The sequence below is a fragment of the Larimichthys crocea genome, chromosome XXI, assembly GCF_000972845.2.
Source record: "Larimichthys crocea isolate SSNF chromosome XXI, L_crocea_2.0, whole genome shotgun sequence".
Classification (NCBI taxonomy): Eukaryota; Metazoa; Chordata; class Actinopteri; family Sciaenidae; genus Larimichthys; species Larimichthys crocea.
Genome location: NC_040031.1, coordinates 6,565,369 through 6,592,028, shown reverse-complemented (window position 1 = coordinate 6,592,028; position 26,660 = coordinate 6,565,369). Strand labels below are relative to the sequence as shown.

The 26,660-nt window shown below is 40.9% G+C and overlaps 1 protein-coding gene across 3 annotated transcripts in view; it reads right to left on the bottom strand.

Annotated features, from left to right (window-relative positions):
* The window catches only part of rassf7a (Ras association domain family member 7a), a 34,878-nt gene extending 11,274 nt beyond the window's left edge, over window positions 1-23,604 (bottom strand). Inside the window, exons 1-2 of one of the 3 annotated variants that reach the window (XM_027272849.1) lie at window positions 23,512-23,604; window positions 17,712-17,835 (exon numbers count right to left, since the gene is read on the bottom strand). The gene's annotated coding sequence lies outside the window, so the exon portion shown is untranslated. Of the gene's footprint in view, window positions 1-10,387; window positions 10,780-17,711; window positions 17,836-23,511 lie in introns of those variants that run through there. The other 2 variants (XM_019258331.2, XM_019258329.2) reach the window with 2 other exon arrangements.
* Window positions 23,605-26,660: the final 3,056 nt, after the last annotated feature.

Genomic DNA, 26,660 nt, shown 5'->3' with positions numbered 1-26,660 from the left:
GACTCCCCTCCCTCACTGGACACCCACTTTATGATTTCATTTCTTTACTATTTGAGAATAAACACATCTTGCTTTGACAAGAATCTTGTGGGAGACACCCACATTCCATTTTTTGGAAAAAAAATGCACACAACGTGATACAGAAACACTAATACACAAAAGAAAAAGACACGTGCGCAAGTATTCATGCAGACACACCCTTAACCCTCAGATTCCTTCCTGTTAGTCATAAGCAGCATTTGAACAAGTGCAGAAAAAAGAAAAATTCCACCGTTCTAGAGCTTCGCAACAGCTGAGCCCTTACATGAAGAGTACGCTTACTGGGCGCAGGAAGTAAAGAACACTGTGTCATGCTAGTGTAATGGTCAAAGGTTGGGTTGAGTCCTTCATGTGCAAACCTGTAGTGGTTTTGCAAGCACACATGCCATTTAGGCATCTTAATGAGAGGTTGCTCCAGCTCCAGAGTGATTACTGTGCTATCTGTGCAGCAACAGAAGTCCAAGGAACAATGGCAGGAGTAAAGGGCAGTGTGTGTACATCACACACACTGCCGCAGATCTGAACCACAGACAGATACACAAACACACAGAAATACAAGTGTAAGACAAACAGAGAAAAAAAGGACCCTGTCCCTGGGTGGTTAAAGTGTACATAATAGGTAGACATTGCTGTTGGAACACAATGAACAGTGCTGGGAGAAGCTGTGCCCTCAGTGCCACTCTGGTCCAGGTTGGCAAAGACACACAAACACTCAAAGAGCCAGTACCATGCTGGCACCGAGCAGCCTGGTCTCATCTGTACTGCAGAGACACTATTGTTGTTCTGGTTACACACTCAGCAGACAGTGTTGCCTCTTTTGTGGCCCCTGGCATTGCTGGTTTGTCTGCCTCGCCTCGCCTCACCAGCTTTTAGTACCATTCTGCTGCCTCCACATGTTACCACTGATAAAACTAATAAAAAAGAAAACAGATACTTTCTTTTGTCCTCCCACGCCTCCTGCTTTGCATTCTTCATTTGTCCTCCCCCATCTTCGTCATCCAGTGCTTCAGTGAGCACAATTTATGTACTTAAAGACCGATGAGACCAAAAACAAACGGAGAAGTCCACAACATGCCCGTAGTTGAGAGCAGCACAATAATTATTCATAATGCTAGAAAATGATCCTTTTGCTTCAGCAATTAGAACTAGTTCTCTGTGGAAATCACATGGGTATTCTCAGTCACTTCTTCATTACACAGCAAGGTAAAAACATTTAAATGTCCTCTAGTACACAGTACATAGTGTGGTATTTCACACTCACATAAAATAACAATTATTTCAAAACACATACAAACAACTTATCTTATACTTTACATTTTAAACTTAAATTTGAACAGAAGTATCCAGGTAGTGCTGGGAGCAACCGACTAGGTAAAAAAAAAAAAAACGTCATCATTATTAACAATAAGCCAGCTTTTGCAGTCACAGCCTCAGGGCTTAAGAAAGCCTCCCTCCACTGCACTTTAATGAACAAGGCTTTTTAGAATTGCCACTTTATCTTTGCACCTGCAGTTTTTCATCCTTTCTTTGCCATCTGAATGTTTTTTTCAAAATAAATTTAACAGTATTTCCACAAAGCTTTGTTCAACACTTTAACATCTCCTTTTAAAAGATCGGGAGTCTTTTTAAAAGTAAAAGTACAGATTAGTTCTATTCAGAACTAATCCCTGTAAAAAAAAAAAAAACATCTGTGCATGTTGGGACCTACCCAGTCCTCAGGCAAATACATGAAATATTTGGGGAGACGCTTTACATTATGAAATACGCCCACGATTGTATCTCTGACAGGCAGGTCTTCTTTCGGATCATCAGATCTTTCTACATTTTTTTAAGAGCCACCAGGAGCTCATAAAACACTATAACTCCTGTGTAGAAGCCAAGATCAGCAGGGCTCCGGTGCTTGCGGTCAAAGAGCAGGGAGTGGTCCATTGGGCACGTCAGGAAACGAGAGCCAAGATCTGAGGGAGGACTTCTATTAGCTGATTTAAACGTAATAACTTTCCAATGTACACACGCGTCTCATGCAGGAAATAATTGGCTTTTACAGTATGTGACACGGCAGTAAAATGTAGGGATAATAATAGAGTCGCAGCTGGATGCTTTATTTTGTCTGGAAGGTGTTAACAAAACATCAAACAGCAGGCTATTCACGGTGTGGTACATGTGCCACTTCTGTAGCTCTGTTTTTGAAAAGAAAACTGGGTTATGTGTGTTTTTTGTTTGCGCGGCCAAAATAATATTTAATCTGTATGAGTAAGTGTATGCATATGTGCAAAGCTGTGTGTTTTACTATGACAGTAATTGTGACCGTGTTGCTGTACAGAAGAAGGCCAGGCTGCAGCAGGCTCTCTAGACATGCTGCTTATTAATTAGACTGAACGGTTGCCTGGTTTCCTGCTAACAGAGCTTCACTGATGCTTCAACACACCTGATGAATAATGCATTTTTTCACAGCACATTAATTTAGAAAATATCCCTCAGAACAAAAACCAAATCTTTGAAAATGTCCCTCGTCTGCCTTGTCTATTGACATGCTAATGACTCGACCCAAAACAGAATCAGAAACAGCTTGTTATACTTGCATACAAGAATCTGACGCTTCAGCGTTTTCTATGAAGAGTGAAATACCAACAAGAGTGGATCATTGGGTAATTAAGGCCTCAAAATTAAAGGCACATATGGGGAGAGAAAACACAGACTCATTGGTAAAAGGTTGCAAGCTCAAATCCCAGATCAGCTGGACAAATGGACTTACTCAACACTGAGCTCATGTACAGTCACTAAACATGTAAGCTGCGGAATCGCTGTGAATCTTATTGATGATTGATTGATTGTGGAGGGTTTAAAGGTTGCGCTCAATTACTCCTGTTGATCTAAAGCAGGCCTCGACATGGACATTTAGAGTCTGGCCCATCACCTGTGGCTGTCACTACCACTACAGTCACACTGTGTAAAACAGCACTTAGTGTGAAATCCCAGTCATCATGAATCACCAGCAGCACTCACACAGACAGATGGTAACCTGGCCTGAACCACAAGAGAAAAGGAAGGAAAGGAAAAAGACGTGTAAGAGGTATATTTCTTGTAAATGCTTAGAAAGAGGGTTTGCTTTTGTTATTCTACTTAAAACAAGAAACCCAGGCACACTTTTGAATTTCATTCAAAGGAAATAAGGTGCACTCCCATAAGCATGTGGCCACAATAGTTTACACAGTCCTGGCCACAATAAAACACTACTGCATTATTCATCTCACCAAGTGAAAGACTTACTCATACCTGGTTTGGCAGTCGTCATTCACTTGTTCTCTTCAACCCCGGAAACAGAGCAGAGGCGAGCAGAGACCAGGAATTTGTTTGTGCTGACTCATGGATCCCGCCCACAGCCGGCGGCTAATGGTGAGAATGATAATGTAGGATTGCACATAGCCCGTGGAAGGCCGAGCAGAGCTGGCCTCCACTGAGAGCTCAGGATGAGTGGTTTGGCTGCCTGTAGGCTGAACCCCACGAACACAGGAGTTTGTATTGTTGGGTGAGCCGGGGAAGAAGGCTCTCAGACTGCTGATGGGCACCCATGTGTAATTATATACTCCCGACCTGACTCAGCAATGTTTGCCAGGGAAGAAGGATAATGCTCTGTTCCCAGCTAAACTCATACACAGCACACACACACACTTGATAAGAAGTACACATACATATCAGTCACATAGACATTCAGTTATCACATGGCCAAAATAATATGTTACATATAACTGAAAGACAGACGGCAGACAGGCTGACTCAAACTAAATGATGATGCTTAATTTGGGACTAAAGCAACATGGAACTGTAAAAGTGAACCCACTAATTTAAAAGTATGCAATTTAAACAGTGCACGAGAGGAAATTAGTAGCCTTAAATTTACCAGCACATGCTATTTATAGGTGAGTTTTTTTGCAGGTGCATGTGTGGCTGGCTCTACTCTCACTTCCTGCGTGTGTCTTTGAGGATTCGGGAATGTGAGGGCCTCCAGTGTCACAGGTTTGAAGCTAAACTCATTAGTAATTTAAAGGTCGCTTCCGTGTCTGCTCATATCAATTATTCACCCCATTTTTTTGTTTTCCTTTTTTTGCCTTCTTCTATTCTTGAAGCATAACCCAAACTAAAGCCTCAAATTAGGCACAAAAAACATCAATGTTTCACTCGAAGCAAATGTAATTTAATTCATACAGTTTCATCGTACTTTAATTCAATTAAATCAGTGATGCAATACACACTTGCCAGTCTTTATTTAACCTAAAGGGAATATTTCCATTAGCATGCCCAAAGAAACAAATATCAATGTGTTGCTGCAAAGCCACAGACCTACATAATCTCATGGCTCAGTCTGTCACATCATATGCTGCAGTGATACACAAGACAAGTTCAGTCTTAGATAAGGCAGTTATTAATCCAGGATAGGCCAGGTGCACATTCTTGTGCAGGGCAGGAGTGGTAATATTACAATATATATATATATGACTCCAACATAAACAAAACACGGACCCGTCTGCTGTATGAATGTTTTCACAGATGAAAGTGGAGAATTCCAGTCTGTTTCCTTCCACGACATCAATCTAAGGTCATGGACATTACACGGGCAGTTCACGAACTACTACTGTGGCTAATGCAATCCATTCACTGCTGCTTTTGATTAGATTCAACTTTGAAACTGAAAGCCATAGTTCCTGACTGTGAAATTCTTTGAACAAATGCCAGGAAGTTTGATGGAAAGCCACAGACTATAAACATGTTACTGCTTTGCTATAGGGCACTGCTGTGTAAAACATCTCTTCTCACACCTTTCCAACATTTACCTAGGGAGTTCCAACATACCTGCCCCTTAAAGAGAGGGATACAGGTAAACATATCCATGGAGTGAGAGAGACAGAGAAGTCGGCACGAGTGTGTGCGTGCTGTGTAGACCTCCAGGTAACCTATCCTAACAGGACCGTGCAAAATCCTGTGCCAGAGAGATAAGATGTTGTCTTTTCATTGCTGTGAAGGATTCACTCCACAAAAATGCTGTTTGAGCGTCAAGAACAGTGGAATGTACAATACATCACCAAACTATGCACGTTGTTTTGACTATGGTTAATAATGAAACTTCCTCCCAATATTTTAAATCATGCTGCTCCAATGTAAGCTAAGGTTTTATAGTCTTGCACAACTTCTTATGAATGAAACATTAGTAGAACACAGACCAGACCCATCTGACCAACCCAACAAATGCAAAAAAATAGAACCCCCTTTTTTTTTTAAAATGTGACAAAAGAAGCCAAACAGCTTTAATGTTAAATATAATTATCAGCACCCATATATGAACTTTGATATTTAACTTTTGAACAAAAAAAAGTAAACAAACATGATAACAAAACTAGACCAGACATTTAAAAGACAGTTTATGATATGTAGTGGTTGGATGGGACCACAAAAATATTGAGGCTGGATACTCAGCCTTAAGTGTACCCATTTAAAATAGTATAGGGTGGAATCTGTCTGTGTTGAATGCAGATCACAAGGCTTAGGGTGGGCCTCTCAATACGCCTGATTTATAGTTTGATGGGGAGGTGTCACAAATGACTCTTTCCCTGTCATTACTCTGAGCAACGATCACGCCTATCAGGGCAGCTTGGAGGGGAGGATGTGTGGACAGTCAAGATGAGTAAGGAAAAGGTGGGAGGGCAGGGTGCAGATTTATGGCCGATTCCCAGTATCCTAGGTGCACCTTTGGGACTAACACAGTATATCTGTCTGAGGTTCCCCTTCACTTTCAGAAAGCAGCTTTCCACCCCTCTGACTCAAGATCACCACGGTGATCTTTGGCATGGATACACATGCATATACATGCTGACAAGGCTGCTGTTGTCGAGTTTACATACGAGAGATAAGCTGGCTACCCCTCGAGAACGACAAAGAGAGGAGTGGGAGGAGTGATGAAGGCAAGGCTGGACAAGATGGCATAACAATGAGCGTTTGTAAAGGGGTATATTCAGCAGGCAGAGACACAGACACCATGTCTGAAATTTGCCAAAATGAAACTGACTAAACTGGTTACTGTGGTTGGTCTTGATGAGATGATATCTGAGGCCTTTCATTTACCACATCAGATAGCTTTGCTGTAAAACCTAGAGCAGTACCACATTTGACGAGGATCCAGGTTTTGCTCTGCCAAGGTATCAAGGCAACTCAGTAACACTGGAGGGGTGCCCAGGTCTGAGTCAAACATCTTACCTTAAGCTGCAAACAAGAGAGAAACCTGACACCAAGAATATGGCTTGTCTCTTGATCTCTATGGATAAATGAAGTGCCCCTTTTGGTGCTTTGCCACAGATTCACCTATGAAAGACTTTGAGTATATTCCTAGTACATACTAAATAACTGACAGAGTGGGGATGGGTGTTCACTGGGGTTCGGTGAAAGATTTATCGATGGAGTCACAAGCTTGCCTACTTTTCTCATCTTGAGTTATTTCTTAAGCGTTTTTCCCGGGTGCTTTTGAGAACTATCTCCTAAATAATATACAACACCCATCTTTCATGGTACCACATGCTTCCACCTTATTTATATGTTTTCAAGATAAATTTGTCCAACAAATATGTAAAACTGCAATTCTGATTTTTGCCCAGCCCTTTCAGATATGTGCACTTCTGCTCACCAGTGTGTGTTTATTCTACCTGTGAGCAAAATTTGCTTGTTTTGCTTCTAACGTGCTTCATCAAACACATCTACATTCAATGACAGGTCTAACGTCAAGCTGCTCTGCATGAGGGACGAGTCTGTCAAATCCACCTGCCTCTCTGCTCTCCTGTCCTGTCTGCTGATTTAGTATCTGTGGGCCCTGAGGCAGACATTTTCCTTTTCTTGCTGGCGTCTTGACCCCCCTTCTGGCCTTGTCCGGGGCCCTTGGCTGAGGCACCATGTTATTTACTGCCCAGAGAGGCCTGTGTGCAAAGAGTCAACACAGCATGGCTGGTTGAGCAAGGGAGCAACCTGCTGCTCACTCTCACACACACGCATCAACAGTTGCGCACAAACACACGCACACAATCACATGACTATCCCAAGGGGCTGGCAGAGATGTTTACCATGCTACAATCACTACACCCGGTAGAATTGAGAGCCATGGACAGAGAGACAAACAGACGCTGTCGTCCAAAACCCTGGCAACTATAAGCTGTCAGTGATTTCAGACTGTTATAACAGATCAGGACATGTCAAGCTATGGGTTTGATGACGTAACAGAGCAAACACCAATGAAGTCTATGGCAGGTTCACCCTGACAGGACATGACAGCATTCAGTCGGGTGAACTTTACAGTCAGCTGGACTCACTTGGGAACATGTCCTCAGGCGAAAGAAGCTATGTAAGGACATTCTGAGAGTAGGTGGCTTAATCTAACCTCCAATCTGCACATATTGAATAAAGAAAGAAAGATTCAGGCTTTGGGTATGCCGCTCAGTGTGCTAAAACTTTTTTCAACATCATGCCCTAAAAAGGTTGACTGAGGACAAAAAAACAAAACAAAAAAAACAATGGCTTGCAGTTGATGACAAACCATCCTTCGGGATCTTGTAAGTACTTGCACAGTTGTTTCTGATCAGTCCAAAATTTTCTACAGTTTTACAACACAAATATGTGTTTTCAGGTGCTCTTTAAAAAGTTCATGTCTAAAGATCCAAAAGCAATACCGCAGTGAAATTCCTTCTTCGAATCCCCTCCTTCCTCTCAGTAATTATAGCCTCGCAGCTGACAAACTACAGGTCTGTTGTGTTTGTCTTTGCCTCCTCATATACAACAGGTGAAGTAGGGCCTGTGTGTGCTGGGCTGGTTGCCAGTCTCTTACTGGTTCTGCAAGACAAGTACATATTACCCTTCCTGGTACAACAAAAACATTTGGGGAGGGAAGTAGGAACAGTCCTATTTTTTTATACTGCCCAGAACATTATATAAAAGGAGGAAGATATTTTCTTTACATCACCGAGAACTTATAACCTTGTACAACAGACTGAATCCAACATGCTGCACAAGAAAAACAGAATGTTCCCATTTGTGAAATCCTTTGGGAAATGTTTGCCATAGTAAACTTGGTGCAGATGATTTATTTAGAGGACTACAGATGATTTGATAAATTGAAAAACTGGGTTGACTTTGGATTGGAAAATAGGGGTGTGAGGGAGGATGAGTGAGCAGGGTGTGAGGGATGTGAATGTGATGCAAGGAGGACTGGATCAATCTTTTATCACTGCAATGTGCTTTCATCCCTAATGGATCCAACATGAGCAGAGCACAGCACTACCTTCCGTCACATTGCACAGACAGGGAAAGGACGCACGGAAAGAAAAAACAAGAGAGAGAGAGAGAGAGAAAGAGAGAAAGAAAGAAAGAAAGAAAGAAAGAAAGAAAGAAAGAGAGAGAGAGAGAGAGAGAGAGAGAGAGAGAGAGAGAGAGAGAGAGAGACTCAAACCACCATCCCAAAAATAATCACAACCCGAAACGTGCAAACATATTATTTCGCTGACATGCTGTCATAGCGTTTTTCAATTACGCCTGGCCCTGAGTGCATCTGCAGGAGTTGGAAAACACTCCTGATAAGGACGGCAAGAAATTAAGTCACTTCACAGCATGAAGAATGACTTTGAAAATTCCCATCAACAATCCCGAGAGATATCTCGGTGTACATGGGTGGACTAGCTTTCCTTCATCGTGCGAGTGAGTGACAGCACTGACAAAGACACAGACATACAGACTATTTCAGAAGAAGAGGGGAGTCCATCTGTGTATTCCAGCATTGAAAGAGCAGTAAAAATAACGTCGCGGTGAACGAGGCACGACGACTCTCAGAGGACATGCTGCTGTCTCCATGCTGAACAGGCTCATTCATGAGAAAATAAGAAATATCTAGACAGTGAGGGAGGTACGCAGACAAGGAGAGAGAAAAACAGTGCTACCTGAACAAGGCTGGGAAGTTTAAAGTTTTATAACGCGTTCAGACTGCAGCCAACCACATCATTACCCTGCCATCTGATAGTGGCTTCAGTTAGAAGATCTTCAGTGCCTCAAACAGTGGTGCCTTTTAGCAGGAAATTATATCTTCACCTATCCGCTCTGTCCATCGAGAAACTAAAGCAAACACTTACTTCCAGGTATTAAATATACTGAGATAACTGGTTTCTAAAAGGAGCTTGTGGTATGCAGAGTACCTGACACGGTTAAATGAGCAAAGGTCAGCTGGAACGAATACTGTATGTTTGAACAAGTGTTTCCAAGTGCAGGTACACGAGTGACGTAATGATATAACAATGAAACGGGATAACTAGAATTAAAACAAATAAATACATCAGCCAAGTTAGACCAATGATATATACTTGAAACAGAGTTGCCCATTTGGCTCTTTCTCCCTACATCCTATTAGTTATAATGACATTATCTCCCTGGAACCAAGTTTACTGTGCAACACACAGACAGAGATAACACATGAGGTATAACTGTGCGACTCCCACAGTTTGTCAGGAAAAAAAAAAAGAAATCACCTCCCGAAGGGGTTGTGGGGGGGCTTCCAATCGATGGCCCTGATTGAATAACAAATACAGCCTGCTAATGAGCTCCAAGTTCCACTATCTGACACACACCACGCTGGGAAATGTTAAATAAGACCGAAGCCATGCATAACGATGAGTCAATGTTTAAAAAGGCTTAGAGTGCTTTGGCGCATTAGACTTGCAGAGAGCTTGCATTTGAGATGTGTAGCATGTTAACAGTTAAACGCTGTAGGAACATGCAAAGAGTGATCTGAACTCTGCCCATGCCCTCCATAATTTAATCTTTAATCCTAGAGTGGTAAAAGGAGCTCCGGCTTGTGTGCTGGGAGACCTGTGTAAGAGATAGCCTGCACTTGTCTCATAGTTCCAACATACAGAAATCTTGAACATAGAGGCCGGCTCTCTGACTCGCACTGAAAGTACTCCATACGCCATAAGAGAAAGGGAAAAAAAAGAAAAACACACAAAAAAGTGAAAAAACACAGGAGTGAAGTTTCACCCAAACAGGTTTGAGTCCTTTTGTTTCGTAAAGAAATACTTGGGTGGCGGGTCTAGTGTCAACAGGTACATGTGAAGACACGGCTCAGCTCCCCAAAGACATAACACGAGATTCTTTGTTTCTGACAACAAATAAAAAACACAAGATGACGCTTACTAATAATAACATTTACCTTGAAACATACAGCAGAGCCACAGACGGATCGGCTGACTTCAGAGAAACTTCCCGACACTGACATTCAAACACGCAACGACACATTCAAATAATCTCTGAAATAAGACCTTACACTCACCGAGTGAGAGGATCTTATCCTTCTCTTCGGTGTCTTTATCTCCTCCGTCTGTTTGCCTCTCTCCGTATCTTTTCCTCGTTCTGTGAAATCCTTTACTTCTGACGGAACAGCAGAGCCGGCTGTGCCGCTGGTGTGTGTGTGTGTCTGCGTGCGTGTGTGTGAGGCAGCGAGTGTGACTGCGTTTATGTGTGTGAGAGGAGCGTGCAAGTCCAGCGGAGGTCAGACGTGGTCGTGGCGGTGAGATTTTAAAGGATGCCGTGACTCTTCTGCTCTATCTTGCTGCCTTCTCCTTGCTTGTTACCTCAGGAATGCACTTCTCCTGGGTGTCCTCACCACAGCCGAGATCTGACTGCTAGAGTTCTCTCTCTCTCTCTCTCTCTTCGTCTATACCCCTCCTCCTTCTCTCTGTCTCTCACCCACACAGAAACACACCCTCCCAGTCACTCCTCTCTCTCTCTCACTCTCTTTCTCCCCACCCTTTCTTGCTGTGCTGACAGATCAGGTACCTCCCCCTTTTCAGGTAGCTGAAAGAGCGTGCTCGGCTTTGTCACTCTCTCCCTCTCTCTGTATCAATTTTCTCAAGTCGTTTTCTCTGTACATAGTATCTCTCTGTATTCCACATTCCCCAATGACACAGAGGCCTGCTCGGAAGTAAACGCTCAAAACTATTTGTGTATTTACATACGAGTCTCTACTATTTTTTTTAGGATCTATAACCTGAGGCAATAGACATCCACCTTCTGGCCTGCAGTCACGAGAACAGCTGATTACACAAATGAGTCTGTCAGGTGATTTTCACTTCCTTTTCCTGGAATGAGGTCATAGTCCGGCAGACCAGGTGAACCAGGAGAAACCGTGTGTGTGTGTGTGTGTGTGTGTGTGTGTGTGTGTGTGTCTATCTTTGTTTGAGTTAGACAACGCCCTGTGGGAAAATGGGAGAATGAGGCAACCTAAATCTGACCACTCCGGACCAGAGAGCAACACAAGTACAGTACAAAGCCTAATCGACTATAGAAACTACTTGACATTTCTTTATTAGGCAATGCTACAATCCTGAAGTGTTTCTCTATCTTTACAGCCCCCACTCCCACACACAGCTAAGACATGCGTGACCAATGGGTCAGGCAGAATGTGTGGCTGCCCCACAGTGTGGGCCAACCCTTTGTTTTTTTACTAACACCTCTCCTCCCTGTTATTACATCTCCCTAACCTTTGAATTTGAACCATTAATAGCCTCTTTTTCTTTTCTTTTTCACACAATGATAACGCCACAGGAAAGTTATTACAGCACTTGTTAACTAGAGCCCTACTAACACTGTTTTTTTTTTAAAAGGTGATACTGATGTCAAAGATGTTTCAAAATCTGAGAAATGTATCCATGAATTCTTTTTACATGAACGCTTAACATAAGCAAATGTTTTTGATGTTTTCGATAAAAGACAAGATAGGTTGTGAACAGTTTACAGCTTCAAAATAAACTTGTTAACCACCTCAAAAATATGCATGGCATTTCTGTACTGCTCTTTCTTGTTATTTATCAGCAAATAAGGCAATACCCGTACAAATGAGTTAAGTTCATATCTGCTGTTTTATCGGTTTATATTTTAATGTTGTTGTTCAATTTCATGTTGGACTTTGTTTGCCTATTTATTATTATTTATTAAAATATATTTATTTATAGCCAGAACCATTGGATGAGAAACACTAAAAATAGTAATGCAATGTGTTTGATGGCACAATTATAGTATAAAGAAAAATCCCAGTTATCAATCAATCACACAAGCAATTTCTGTTAGTTTGTTAGTCTGTTTTGCAGTTTTAAGTAAAAATGAAATCGGGAACACCTCTTATGCAGGTGATATACCCCTTTGTGGACTAAATTCACTTTTAGTGAGTGTTAGATTTATAAATGCTCCTTTTCTTGCTTTGTTGCTGTTGATTTATGTTGGACTGAAAGCCCATAACTCAAGTGACAGAAACACACAGCGGTAAACTGAACTGAACCTTTGTAGTCTCAAAGCTGTGACATTTTAAACTGTGGTTAATAGTGAAAATGGTTCATCACTGCATTCCTGACCTAACTAAAACAAATGTTTTTCAAATTGTATCCAGGAAGGGGATTAAAAAACTTCCACTTTCAACTGCAGTAACATAAGATATTTTAAAAAAAGAAAAATTTACCTTCTTTTGCACAAACCCACTGTAGTTATAAGAACTCAGATGCTATGATTCAGCATCAGCAGGCCAACGACAATACCTACTTCATCCCTGTGTTTACTTTGCCTTTGTATGACGTCAGATTGTTATCGGAGCAGAGTAATGAGGACATGCAGTCACAGCGCCTAATAACCAGTGTGCACATAATGTATAAAGCAGATGGTCCAAAAATAGATGTCTTGGATTAACTGCATTAATCTGAAGAATTAAATCATGCAAACAAAAGACCACAGTGAAGAATGTTGTAGCTTTTAGCCAGGCTGACTCAAAGAGGCCCGTAGAGAGTCAGTTTAAATCTATGTGAACTGTTTCACCTATCTGTCTATAAAGCAAAGCTTTTGGCACATCTAAGAGCTGTGTTGTCTGACAAATCACTTAAACCACACACCAGAAAAAGTGAGGTGGGGGGGGCAACCTCCTGAGGCAGCATTGCTTAGGTACTAAAGGCCACAGCGAGAAAAGGCTGAGGTGCCAAAGAGGAGTGACATTTTAAAAGGAGAAAAGAAGTAAGTACACTTTATGGATCCTGACAGACTATTACCCCTCAGTGCGCCATGTGCGTGTCCATCGTCAGACACGCATCAAGTTCATTTAAGGCCTTTTTTGTATGACATGACTAAGCAAAGGTTAACAATCCTCCTTATTGGTTTGAGTGTCTGAAGACAGAAAGACAAGGCTGAAATCAGAGTGGTGGGCGAGGGTATTGTAATGTCATGTGGAGGATTATCAGTCCAAAGTCTCCCAGACCTCTCTGACACCTTCCAGGCATTCCTCAGGGCACCTCCCACTGCTGTGCCTCCCTCATCCCACCCTCCCCTGTCAAACCCCACATATCATCCCTCTTTTTCTGTGTGACTCAAGCATTCTTGCAACCCCGTTACCTCCCCCTCCTACTCCAACCCTCCCTCTGCATTCAGCAAAGACGCTAAAGAAAACAAAGACAAGGGCTAAACATCTTTAAAACCTGCGCTTTAAGAACAAATCCTTCCCCATTTTAAACCATTTATCCCCCCTGCACAAAGGCTGAAAATGCACTCACCCTCATACTCCACATAGCGATTTCACTGTTTTCAATCACCACCCGCTACTAGGTTCATACTTCAACAAGTGGTAATAGGTATAAATTTGTCCAAAGAGTGGCGAACCAGCCATAACTCGACTCAGAGAAGACAAGAAGATGGCTCTCAGGCTGAGAAATAGACAGGCTGGGTCTGGCAGCCGTTCAATAGGTTCTGTGGAGGGGAGAGGAGTGAGGGGAATACATGCTGATAGTGCCTTTGTTGGCCATTATTCACTGAGAGTGAATAGCATTAAGTTGCTGCTATGGCTCACCCCTTTCCGTCTTCCTAGTTTAAACCCAGCCTTTGAAAACAGCCTTCAACAGGTGGACAACAGATCGGTCATGACTAAAGCCTGGATAGTGTATAGAATGGGGACAGTCTACATCAGCTCTATTTTCAGAAGCCCAAACAAGTTAAAAAAAAAATCCTGAACTTTTGTTGACATCGGTTTTCATACTCATGGCAAGCAACGCAAGGTAGTAATGCTCTGTTTGTGCCAAACATGCCTAAGTATAGCATTGCTGTCTCATTATGGTTAGGCCAATGTTGTTGCTCAAGTAGCGTAGCTATGTCTTGTGTATCATTATGACAAGCGTGATGGCTTTCACCAGCAAAGGTAATTGCACTGTTGGGATGTAAATATAGCACATCCCACACCAGAGGCAGACAAAGACTTTTGTTTTCTTCCCAGAACCCTGGCTCAAAAGATGATTCATGTTTCTGAAGCAAACGCATGTCACTATATCACCTTTTTACAAACAACAATGGCTGTATAGAAAATACATTACCAAACCTGAGGGGTAAAATTACAACTTGAAAATGACAGGAAGGGAGACTCAACATATGCACCTCTGGTAAACAAACGTTACATTATGAACAAAGAATACAAGAAAAGGCAAAAAAAACAACATACAGTCTTGTTTTGTTCCTCTCTCTCTTCAGATCACACTAATCAAGCACATAAGAGAATCTCAGTTGGCTTTTAGCGGCTTCCAAGCTGTCAGAATTTTGGCTACACTACGGCACTCTTTCTCCATCATCTCTTTCACCCTTGATGCCCGAAACTGGTCCAGACTGGCTCAGGACTAAGTTGGTGCCATTCAAAAAAACAAAACAAAAAAAAACAAAAAACTGCTACATCTCATGTGGGCTTGTGTTGCATTTTTTAGGGCCTACATGAAAAAAAAATTTGGACCTGAATCTGAAAGCCGAAGTATTGTCCTTAAACACTTTCAAGCCATGTTGAATGTAGTCCAGCGGAGGTGCCTCAAAATGTCTCATCTCATCCCTTCATTCCCTCTACCTAAGCCAGTTTGTTTTCATCTTACTTAGAAATGTGTAGTCATTCTTTCATAGTCAATCTCTCATGAGTCTCATGAGATAAAGTTGTGCAATTATTGTCACACTGTGCAGCTCAATGCTGTTCATATCGGTTAACAAAACTGGCGACCCTTTGTAAGGACCCTCAACTTTTCACTACTACACAAAGTTGGATGAGATGTTGGTCATGGGCCTCATAGCCACCGTCACCTTTTTATTTCAATATCAATCAATTTCGGGTTACTTTTAAACTTTTGTGTGGTGTCCTTTATATGTTGTGGTCTCATTGAGCCAGCATTAAGTCAAGTATTAATTTGATTTTATGAGGCCGTAACAGAGTGGAACTGCTGATATAATGATGATCTCAGTAATTACAAAAGCCAATGGAGGGGGACACAGGAAATGCCAGTTAGTGACAGGGGAACTATCAGGTGGGAGCAGGTCAGGGGTCGGAGGTGAACAAAAGCTTTGTAAGCTTCACACAGAGTGGCTGAGAGGCCCCCGGACGTGCTCGCTGACGCTAAGTCTATCTGTCTACACCTTTCTCTACCCTCTGTTGCATGTGGTTTGTTTGTCTGACAATGTTTTCTTACATCGTTTGTCGAGTCTAAATGCTTTTCAAATTGTCCTCCATATAGACTAGGATGTCACCTCCACTTTTCTGTCAATTTACTCAAAACATTGTTTACAATGCTATGTCTATTCCCGGAGTGTCTGGGCGAAAGGACTATCCAAACACCTGCAGCACAAACAGCATTTAAAAGCTTTCGCTGCACCGGGCCTGTCATCTTTCTCCTCCTGTGGTTTTGCTCGATCAAAGGAAGGCTGTAGCTGTGTTATAGTAAGAAAGTCTTTTATAGCTACATTACGTACCATATAAGCCCACACACAAACAGAGAAATGTATGCACGCATGCGCCCACACATAGCAACATGATGATACCAGTGCACAATGGAGTTGGATCTCTCTAATCATACCATTGATTCTATTAACAGACATCACAGTTTGAAGCAGAAGATATATGCAAAACGGATTCACCAGAACTTCAAGGACAGACACTTAAAGACCTGTTGAATTTTAACGAGGCCGGTGAGACTGCCATCACCATTTTCATCTGAGTAGATGGTCTAAGAGTGTGCTGAAGTGGGCATGTGCATGAGTCCGAATTAATGTGTGTTTGTGTGCGTGTGTGTGTGAGTGTGTCGGTGGATATGCCAGATTACTAATCAGCGCTTAGACAAAGGCCATATGTGTGCAAATCTGTGCATCTCTCCCACGTATCTCCCACATATTCCCCTTTACGTCTGCGTAACACCGTATCAGCAAGAATGTTAGGATTGTCGGGTCAGCAGTGGTGACATCATGGCAGGCTGTCAGATGCAAACAACAAGGCCTCAGCACCAGTTTCCTCCTGGTTGCATCAGCTATGTGATGCTAGGCGGTGGATCAATGACTACCCACACCAGCGCTGCTCGCTTCTTAAGTCTTTAAACATTCAATACGGACAAGCAAATGATATGTCATAAAACATCATTCATTTAAAACACCATCTGACCACACGGCCTCAGATCATAAGTATTAGCCTGCAGATAACAACACTTAAAATGGTAAATGGTTGGCTCAGTTGTTTTAAACGAGCCCTGATGAATAACCTTAAACATGGCCTTCAATGAGACTGCACCTTCACCTGCTTGAGCTGGTCTAAGGTCAACAATGAAATTTGTTTGATTGTTTACAAAGAGACATGAGCATAGCCTTAGGGGAGGCTAACCTGTTGAAGAGAAGTATTCAGACTACCTTGCCCAATTTAACATTATTTACATTCTGTGGTTACATAAGCAACCTGTATGACTACATTATTCCTACTAGAATCAGTCACCTGTGTCACTGGCACTCACTCTTCTTTCATGTATCCCCTGTCTATGTGAGGGGTCAAGTGTCAGAAAACAGATGCTAGTGTGTGTTTGTGTATGAGAGTCTGAGAGTGAGTGTGTGTGTGTGTGTGCGTGCAGAGGACCTTTCAGGTCATCAGATAAAGTGCACCTGAGGGAGGGGCAGGGAGCCCTATTTCAGCGTTACCACGGTGACTAAACACAGACAAGACCACCTGGTTGGTGGAGCCCAACAAGGGAGGCAGAGAGGGCACCACTTCAGGATGGTAACCATGCCAGAAAATCCTCCCAAAGTGGCCCGATTCCCAAAACAGAACCCGTACTGTGTTTGTGCCATGACGGGCGGAGTGGAGCGCAAGAGCACACAGCTGTTGAATCTTTCATGGGACATAAAAAGGAACTAAGCCTACTGTAACTTTGGCCCATTTTGACTGTGTCATCCACACATGGTTTTAGTCACAGTCTATCTGGTTGGACATTTAAAAAGCCATAACCGTGGTTGTTTACGTCAAGTGCCATACCACAAATGTATGAAATAAAAGTCCACGACACAAGTTAGTAGAAATCACAGTACACAATCAGACTGGTGCAGAAAAAAAGATTTTTAAATGTCAAATAATGTTACCATGGTGACTAAAGATCAACTTTAAAACGTTAAGTAATTGTTTAATCAATGACTAATCCATCCTGGCTTTGCTGTTTACCTTGGATAATATTTGCAGGACTGAAAACAAGTTCAGCCACTCATCAAGACTCAAAAATAAAAGTGGGAACTCGGTAGAAAAAAAACCCCCACAAACAATCTCAACAAACAAGGCCATTTGTTTCACTCACCTCCTGCAGCCTAATGGTCTCTGTGACTGCCTGCCTGATGAAAAAGGAGACGAGTGAGAGGAGGAGGAAGAGCTTCACAACCCTGTCACTGTCTGTCTGTGTCTGTGTCGTGCTCACGGGCTATCTGTGGGAGAGACAGATCAACAGAGAGAGAGAGAGAGAGAGAGAGAGAGACCGGCTCAGAGCAATGCAGTGGGGAGGGGTGGTGGGTCAGCTGCAGAGAAAAGTGAAGTGGTGCCGCCATTCCCCGTCACCCGGGAAACCAACGCTCTTTCAAAGAAGAATCGGCCAATGGCAAACACCGGCAATTGTGTTCAGACAAAAAGTCACATGACTGCCAAAACACCACTCCCTATGCATAGAGTGAGAAGGGACGGAGGAAAAAAAAAAAGAAGTTGGGGGGTGGAGGTGATAAAGAGGAGAAAAATAAAAGGGCGAGGACAGAAGGAAGAATAACAGAAGTAGATAGTGTGAGAGAAGTTTCGCTGAGTTATAGAGACATGGGAAAAGGTCACGAGGCCCGACTCCATCCTGTAACTATCTGCATGTAGGAACAAAGTATTTCCCCTTCATCTTCCCCACAGTCCCATCTTCACATCAGCTTTCTAAAACAGGTTGGCTGCAGCCTATTTCTGTTTTCTAAGAGGAACAATGCTGAGCAGCACAGTGTCACACTAATGGTACAGCTCTATCTCCAGCTGGCACGCTCAAACATTACCTATCTTACTTCCATACTAGACTACATTTACTTCCTATATACACTGTGTTCAAACCATATATGTATAACTAAAATCTCTTTTCAAAGTTTCCTACTCACCTTTGTCACAATCTCTTTTCAAATCACTGAAGTGGTTTTATTGGGTAAAATCAACAAGAATTACAAGTTCACCCCTGTTTTCTCAGTGTACATAGGTTATCAGCTAATAACTTTAACGTTTGTATTATAAAATGATGTACTGTGAAACATATCTGAATTATCGTCATTTGTATTTAAAACTTTGCATTGTGTTTTGACAATGCTTTGATCATGCTCATGCGGTCGAACAAGTTTTAGTTGTTAACTTGTCAACAGGTGAGTAATTACAAAGGGGACGATCCTGTCAGCTGATCAAGCAGATGGTATTCATTACTAATACTTTGATAAGTAGTCTTTTAGTTCCACAGTCGGAAATCTGATCATAAAGTAGGTGAGTTGAAGACACCCAAATTGTGTGTTCATTGTTACTGTCAGGTCCTTTCCAAAAGCCACATTTTGGGGATGCTAGTTGCCAGCAAATGCTGCAGGGCTTTCCTAGTATTCTAGTTTCTACATGAAAAGGGCTTATTGTTAGCTTTTTTTGGATAGAAAAGTGCTAGAGGTCATATCAGAGAGCATTAACTTCTTAACACATGACATCTCATCGGGTTTTCAATTGCACATACAACAAACCAAGGTGGGAGTGAAGTTGACACAGATGTGGTGTTACATTACAGCAGAAAAACCAGATGGATTGGTAGTGACACTGCTAAATGTGGAGTTGTCTTATGTTTGGTTTTGTAAAGGTCCATAAAAGAGATTTTAAAAGAGTGGCACTATTGTCTTTGGAAACCTTCACGCTGCTCATTATTCAGAATATTTTTAGTGCCAATTTTGTCAGAAGGAAGACAACATTAAGAGTCACATTTACTTTTTAAAGAAGTGAGGTTTTTCCTACATTTATCTAGTGTCCTTTCTAGTTTCTTCTTTCTATTTGGAACAACTGCCTTACGTGAGACAACACCAGAGATAAAAAACAAAGGACTCAAACATTATTCTTTTATAGTAACTGCTGAGTGGTGCATGAAAGAGCCAAATAAGATGGATTTCGGGGTATAAAATCCTGGCTCTTCTGACTCCCACATTGTGGGGCCCATAGAGAAAGCACATTGCAGACTTCTCCCAGCTGAGCAGCTAACTTTCACTTTACTTTCCGATAACTTGAATGGGGATAAAATGATTCAGTTGTGCAGCTCTTTCCAGATGTTTTTGGACTGAATGGATCAAATTTTAATAGTGAAGTAGTTTATGCGACTTTGTGGTTGTGTGACAAAAAATGTATCTACCATTTTACAGCAGCTTCTTTCATACTATAAGCTAATGGGAAAAAGTATTTTATTTGAGTTACTGTGCGACAGTGCTGTCTTTACACGGTTTGGTCACTATTTCATATAACTTCAAAGCCCTCTATCTTACCTTCACTCATGACAGAACACAAAGATACTTGAAATCTTTCATTTAGAGCAGCACCTTGCTCATAAACCCAAGGGAACAGTCCACTTTTTTTTCCAAAACGGTACTAAGCTTTAGATTTAGAAGTGCTGACCCTCACGTCAAACGTTTTGCACCTGCTTTCGAGCATCCCCTGCAGAGTGGAGGACAGAGCCCAATGAAGCCAGCAAAGCTACATCAACTGCAAAAAGCAGTGACGCAGAAATCCCTTTTCATGTTGATTAATTTGATTCAATAGCAGATGGCTGAAGACATAAACAAAATAGTAGTTTGCACAGTAGAATCTTGCCACCCCTGAAATCACCCCACGGTCCTTAGGCTGGTACTCAGCCACTAGTTTGCAGATTAGTGTTATATCTAAACATAAACAGCCAACAGTCATTCATCCTAAAATGATTCAGTTAAGAAGTCAAAAGCTGAAGTAGAAAACTTAATTTTTTTCCCCCCACAAATCTTAAAGTGACTTTTATTCCAGTTTACAACCGTGTGTTATTTCTAGCCTACAGCAATAAACATAAACTTCAAAATCAAAGTCCCTATGAATGTGGAGTGAATTGTGTTTTTACAATGTACCCTGGCATCTACCCACAGTAGTAAACTAAATTAGAGTGAAGTGTTCCAGCGTACATTCCCAACAGAACAGTAAGACAATACAGTCTGCGATTGTTAGGTAGCGGGTTTATTACTCAGACTGAAATCACACATCTATCACTTTCTCAGCAATGTGCTGTACACTTGAACACAATCATCCGCCTTGTAATATATCGCCTCAGCACCAGTAAATTACCCTACTTCAGCTGTGGCAGGCAGGTCTCGTTCTCAGAACAGCATTTACCAAGAGAAAAGGGGTCCAATTACCTCTCTACAGCCTGAGTGTGACAGGATGGCTGATGAGCCAATGCGGGAGAAGGTGACAGTATCCGACACATGGACAGCAATGACAAGTCTAAGCCTCCGTCATTGATTTTTTTTTAAAAAAAGCTAATGGAGAGGACTACCTGAGGATTAACAATCATGTATCAGCTTGTCAATAGATTAAAAGGTACATTCTGGCGGCAGGGTTCAAAGCAGATTCTTTGGATATTCTTGCAGATGGAGCATGCAACGTTGAGATTAGGTCTAATCATGGAATGACAGGAAAGGCAGTCAGCTTCACAGGTTTGAGAACAATAAATTACAGGTTCAAAACTGCTCAGCTTTGTTCCCTAAATTGCACTTGTCTGCTTAAGACTGAAAAGAACAATCAGAACAGAGCCGGTGGGGCTATATTTTGCACTCACATGATACTAAATCAAATGTGTGATTCAGTACTTATCATATTACTGGACAACTGCTAGTAGATAGTTAGTTTCCCTCTACCACTGCTCACCAGGAAGTCAAAGGCAACTCTGATATTAAAAAGGCACAACTGAAGGATCTCATGCTAGTTTGCACTACAGTATATCTAAACTACCCTAGTGTGTGTGTGTGTGTGTGTGTGTGTGTGTGTGTGTGTGAGTGATCCTAAGCTGGTAGACAAGGCTTTATTATTCGTCGGTGTTGAGCAGCTGGACAGATGAGTCACCATGAAGCAATTCCATAGTGTAAAGGGGACAAGAGGTCAAGCAACTAAACACTTTACAGTCAACTTTTAGCCTGACTTTTCCTTTTAATCCAGAATTATGAACAGAGTTTGAGCTGCTACAGTATTATGGGAAAATGCTAAACAAATCTGGACTGCAGCACTGAGCATGAATACATTCCCTGAATCAGAAATATTCGGCCATTTAAATGTTATTTTCACTCATCAGCAGCTTAGGACCACTAAGAGTTTTGCTTGAATGAATTAAAATGGGTTGTAGTTGTTGAAGGTGACCCAAACAAAAAAAAATACTGCAAAACCATCTTATCTGAGCCTTGTTCTCAAACACACACAAACATGATCTGATACAATATCTCAAGCATTCATCCACAAACTAATCAGACATGGAAGACCACACACTAATGGAAAAACATTACAGCTTCTAAAGACATAAATAAAATATGTATGAAATGCACATAGCTAAGAAGCCATTTTAAAAAGTTGACAGATTCACTTATGGTCAATCAGTGATGTGATAAAGAAAAGGGAAGAAAACAACATTACATATATATAATAAAATTTTAAAAAAGGAAGTAAGCGTGAGATACAACAACAGAGGAGAAGTTAACAGACAATGGACCCACAATCAAGAAAAGGAAGAGACAAACACATATGATGTCACACTATAAACTGAACAGAGCAGCTTGTTTTGAAGTGTGTCATCTAGATTATATATTGTACCAGAGACTGACTGGCACTCATTACAGTGTGTCCAGTAAGAACACAATGACACAGTGTCCACTACTAGGATTCGTTTAATGAACCAGTGCAAAGTTACAGCCCTCTTCTCTTTCCATTGCAAGTGTTTGTGTGTGGTTTTTACAGAGGAAATGAGAAATACATTTCAAGTGGTGTCCACAAAGCCTACAAAGAATGCTAATTATTTATCCAAGTGTAGCAACACCAATGAACTGTTACAGCCAGTACGCAGATGCTTGCAATTTGCATGATTTTACATAAATATCTCCAAGATAATGGTAATAATATAAACAGCCTAGGTCATTGCAAAACATTATTGGCCTTTTAATACAGCTGGGCTGACAGGTAAACAAAGACAGATACAGTGTATGGTAAACAAAAGACTTTTTGTAGGACATGTGTGGTAAATACATGTTAGGGCAACCTGAAGAATGCTGTGGTTGGGATGTTTGAGTGTCTTTGGACAGAGCAATAAATCCTCGGGTTCAATTAACAGATGTGGAAAGTCCTGAGGCAATAAGATTAAATCCTTTTGTTGCAACTTTTCAAGTAATAATGCCTCAAGTTCCTCAACATAAATCTATCTACTACCACAGATGTCACAAAAACTAATCAATAAGGAGCACTAAGCATATTGAAACATCATATAGATATTTATATATATATAATAATATATATATATATATATATATATATATCAGCTGGATCAATCCCTCAACAGCTGAGTATTGTACTAACAGCATCTGCTTTACAAAAGTGTTAATATATTTGCATAATTTGACTCACAGATTTTTAATGATCTTCTAGTGTTGTCATTTTTATTTTAAAGTTTTTAAACATGAATCTAACACACTAAGGTTGCACTTATAACAATTTAACAACAAATTGAACTGGTCACGTTAACACAAACTATATTTTGAATACATTTTATTGCTAAAGTAACTAATAGTCAACCACTATCTGACATTAACATGACACATCACACAAAAATGAAGTCGCATAGACTTACTAAGAGTATTACCGACCGATTTTAAAGCAACATTATCTCTTTTTTTCTGAGTTGCACAACAGAGTCAGTGAGAAAACTTTTGTATGTTAGTCTGTCACGTCTGCAGGTGCAGCTCTCTGAGCTTTCTTGCCAGGACTTGTTGCATCCTTTGACAAAATTACAAAACATTTTAATTTCGAATTATTCCGCCAGAAAATAAAATACAAGGTGAAAAACAACTTACGAGTGGTTTTAGAAGTCGAGCTTGACACGACGGACAGCAGAGTGTGCAGTCCCTCTGAACCCCGTCGTCAAGAGTCTGCTGGTGTCAAGGCAAAGTATTCCGGAAGTAGAATTAATACCGTGTCCGGTTTGCGGTTTCACATTAAAAGCACAGACAAGCCAACATATCTGAGGAAGAATGATCAGTCACTCAGTCACTCTGAGGAGCAGCCAGGGATGGTGATGACATGTTAAATTAACATATTTAGGAGAATTAGTTGAACATTTTGGGAATTAGTTAACAATTAGGCTAAAAAGCTGGCTAACCTGTGTCAGGTCTTAAGAAAGTCCCAGACAAACAGCATGTTGGCAGCAGCAGACTTAACGGAGTAACAGTAAAGCTTTTTATATTATGACTAACTGAGATGGCAGCAGATGACTTACACGTGACCTCATTGTTCTTTTATCTCTGTGTTATTTTAATTGAATACAATGAAACTTTCCGGCACTGCGAGTTTCAAGACTGAAGCTGATATTATCTTACAAAAGGGTGAATTGACATCGTTCAAAAGAGGCCAACAGGAGATGCACTGATGCACATAATGTTATTCTTTAAAATATACAACGTGTTGCAGCAAGCGTTTCAGCTATGATGAGGTGGACGTCTTAGAAGCAGAAGGTTGTAGTTGCTTCCGTACTCACCTTTTCATTATGTAAAATTGCCTTTGATAATGTGTGTGCTTTTATAAAACATGATAACTATCACTGACCTCAACAAGACTGGCTATAATTATACTGGAATGCCATGAAACTTTCAATACACCTTTTTTTTTTTGTTACTGAATCAAAAATGTATATGAATAAAGTTCTAAGAAGCTACATGATTCACAAAATAATCTAGAACTTTAGTGCTGATCATGTGCCACTCTACCCAGAAGAATTGAGGAAGTCTTAAAACTTTCTTTCCCCAAACTAGTGACTCATGTTTATTGGGTCAAATGTAGCTTTGCCAACATATGCAAAACTACAGTAAAATCCCACAACAAAGCAAAAAACTACAACATCTGTTTGTGTTTTTATATTCAGCCCTCATCTCTTCTTAAAGAAAGTCAAGATAGTGTTATAAAATTGATGCAATTTAAGTAGGCCAGAAAACAGGTTTCTATCCTAGTGCAGTGCTACAGCATTTCTTCTCCTCCTCTTGGTAAGGAAATCCCAAGTGCCTCTTGCTGCTCATAGTTACTAAACACATGACCTTGAAACAGAATGAGCGAATAATGCAGTATTAGCTGCAGTTATCAATTCAGCATTGCAAAACAAGTCAGAGCCTTCATACGGTGTGAAATTGTCTTTTTTAAAATCTCTATTATGTCTAATGGTTTTGCATTGTATGTATAAAAACATAAAACCTTTTTTTAAATTGATGGTTGTTTTAGTCAAAGATAATTCTCTGACAAGAACTTTGAACTGCTGAGGGACTTGGCCATGTTAAAAGTAAACCAACATTGATAGTTGAACCCACAGAAACCCACAGAAAGACAATTACTGTGCCTGCATGTTCTAACCGCATTGTCTTGGCATACAGATCTATAAATAATTGTGATTAACTTCATGCCTTTTGAATACCATTATGGATTGCATGTCTCCACGTGGTTGTAAAGGCGTCACACAAAAAGAGTTATGCCTAAATATCTTGAATGGAATGTTCCTTTCGGCAGGATCCTGTGGTCTCATGTACTGTACAAACATCTTCTCCTGAGGCCTGTCTGAACTCATACTCAAGGTATTTCTAGTCGGAGCATCTGATCGTGAAAAGTGACCCGTCTAAAGTAAAAACAAGAAGGAAGCTTCCTCTGCCAATGGAATAACATTTGCATTCCTTTTCAGTCACAAGTTCTGTTGTTGTGAGTATGTTTGTTCACAGTGCGTTTCCTTGTAATTTGTTCACGCCCATCTTGTTATCTGCAGTTACAACATGAAGGTACAACAGCATTGTATGGAGACAGCTTATTAAATGAACCTTCTGTCTCTGTTAGCTTTTCAATAGTCTTCCGAGGAATGTTACGACAACATGATCTTGGATTGAATCACATCTACCTCATCTTATATTTGTTTTAGTGGTACTCACAGCATGGTACTCACAGCCTGACAATTAAAAATGTATGCTTTTCTTTTTTTACCCTTGTGTGTGTGTATTTGTATCTATTTTCCTAATAACATTATGCTCCCCCTGTTTTTCAGAACCATCTTTGGGGGAAAGGCTCCACAAAGCAAATTTATGAAGTGGTAGCACTGCAGTGCTATAATTGTCTCTTTAATTAGATTTTTGGTTAAATAGACCATCTACATGGACCCTGGCTTTTCTGACAACAGTGGTGTTTTATTCGATAAAAGAGACATGGTGGCAAGCTTTTAGGAAGAAGCTTGACAATAGAAAATAAATCCTTACTGCACTAAAGCCACTGTTTCACTACATATCAGACATATGGGAGGAAATAATATTCCTTTACAATCTGATTTTCAGCTTTTCTCACAGTATGTCCCAAAACCATAGCCAACAAAAAGTAGACCCTTCTGGTCTGTCACAGCATCTGATAATAGCTGGGGAGTAGAAGAAACCTTCACACAGAGCAGATTATGTCCCCAGCACTGACCAGCTGTGCCAATGATCCCTTTCAGAGAAATTATAAGACACTCTTTCACAGAGTAGGTGGACAGTATCCCACTTTCCCACCATAAAAGACCTCTCCTTTCATTTTCTCTCCATCTGTGTCCTGACACATAATAGCAACAGCGAGATTGGAGTGTGGCTGAAAACACCTGACAGAGAACAAGATATACAGTTACGTCACTGATAGGGCTGCAACCAACGATTGTTTTCATTATTCATTGATTTTCCATTTGATTAATAGCCCATTTGGTGCATAAAATGCCATAAAATGGTGAAAGATGTTTCCCAAAGCCCAAGGTGACATTCTTGTTTTGTCCACAACCAAAGGTATTCAGTTTCCTGGTCTTAAGAAACCAAAAAAATATTCCCATTTGAGAAGCTGAAATCAGAGAATCTGGACAGGTTTTCTTAAAAAAATGACTCAAAATGATTAATCTAGTATCAAAGTTATTCTTAAAAAAATGACTCAAAATGATTAATCTAGTATCAAAGTTAACTAT